The following is a 1,867-nucleotide window of genomic DNA, read 5'->3' on the forward strand; positions in this document are numbered from 1 at the left end:
TGTCCATCGGGTGCCCAGCCTTGGTCTAAGAAAGCGTGGACTCGTAGCTGGAGACCCAGATCCTCTGGGACGCCTCATTAAGCACTTCCGGTAGGGGCCCTCGCCGCCGGCAGCCCCGCCAAGGCCTTGGTGGCATCTGTGAGGGGAAAGAGCTGCGGTCTACCCGGGTCCTAATGTGGGGACGGTACAGAACTGGCACTCGGGTCCTAATTCTGAGGGACAAAGCTGTACCTCTCAAGGTGGACGGCCTTTCGCTTCCTCACCGGGGACGCCCTGAAGTCACTTTCTAAATGAGACTTGGCCAAGCCCTTTGGACCGTGATGCGCTCGCCATACTCCATGCCAAACGAACCGCGTTTACGGGACCGCCGGGACCACGGGGGGAAGACGGGGTGTCTTGCCCTGGGTCCCTCCGCCCTGTAGTGAACGGTCCTGGCCTGACCACGGAAGGAGAGCCTCAGTGCCCACCCGAAGACCTGGGCGTCGGAATACCCAGAGGTCGGGTGCTGGGGTCCATCCTTTCTTCCTAAGAGTTTCGATGATGCTGGGGAAGGTGACTGCGTTCTTGAAGCGGCCACTGCCTTGCAAGGTCAAGGATATTCAGTGGCTGCTGGGGTCGTGGACCCCTGCCGCCCACTCGTTGCAAACTCTTGTTAGCCCAATTGCCCTGCTGAACAACTGCCTGAATACAGGCTTCAGGCCCCCCTGGATTCCAGCCACGGCTGTTCAGGTGGGACCATGGTGCTCTTTAAGCATGACTGGGGGGAGGACACACAGTGGGGCCACCATTCTGGGGGGGGGTGGGACCTCTGGTGGGGGGTGTACAGATCACTTTCTCTTTGTGCTCAGTGCCCTACTGTCTGCCTGCTAGGGGGAGGCACCCCTCCGAGGAGGGGGTAAGGGTGCCTGGGGGGGGGGGGCAAGGCGGCCTGCAGGGGTAACAGACACCTCCAAGGTTTCCACGTGGCCCAGCTCGGCAAGGGTGGGAGCCCTCGCGCGGGAGCGGGGCGGGACCTGTGCCATCTCGCCGAGCCCGGGCCCGCCCACGTGGCACGTGGAAGTCCGCCACGCTTGCGCCGCCCGCGGTGGGGCCGAGAGCCAGGCTGGTCGCGCGACCCCGGGGGGGCGCTGTCGTGCCCGGTCCACGCTGCTGCCCCAGCTTCCTTTGGTTTGGTGAGTTGGGTTTCACCTGTGGGTGCTTGGCGTCTGCGGGCCGGGGACGGGTGCCATTGCACGTCTGCGACCTTGACCGCTACCTGCAACTTTGGAAATGAGTAGACGAGAGGCCCAGGGGGTCGCCCCCCATTGGGAGTCCCCACCCCGGTGGCGCTAGCGGAAGAGGGGGAGACCCGAACTCCGTGCAGCCCAGAGCCAGACCACGGGCCGGGGAGGGTCAAGCTGGAGAAGGAAGCGGGGGAGGGGAGCTGCTTTGTACATACTTGGGGGTTATAATTTCTCTAAATTGCAGAGGACAGGTATTGGTTTCTAAAAGGGACAGGCAGTTAGTAGTGTTACACAGTGCACGTGGGGGGCCGCTTTATGTTTTTCATGGTGTTGACATTATTCGAACTATATTGTGACTTTTCTGCTCTACACGATACCCCCTCTGGTAAGTAAGCCTTCGGGGCGCAACAGGGCTTCGTTGGAGATGGCGTTTCGAACAAGGGGTGAGTTCCTGGCTGAATGTATAGCGCGACCTTGGGATTAACTTAACGACCTAAGGCATTCTGGTGATGTCTGGGTAAAAGCAAAGACCCGTCTCAGGGGCGCCAGGTAAGTATACGATGAGTAAGCAATGACGGGGGTGCAAAGAGCCCCGAGAAGGCGCCGGTAAGACCTTCCCGGTGCACAGGCCCCTGCCGTCAAGG

The sequence above is a fragment of the Herpailurus yagouaroundi genome, unplaced genomic scaffold, assembly GCF_014898765.1.
Source record: "Herpailurus yagouaroundi ecotype Mexico unplaced genomic scaffold, PumYag 182, whole genome shotgun sequence".
Classification (NCBI taxonomy): domain Eukaryota; kingdom Metazoa; phylum Chordata; class Mammalia; order Carnivora; family Felidae; genus Herpailurus; species Herpailurus yagouaroundi.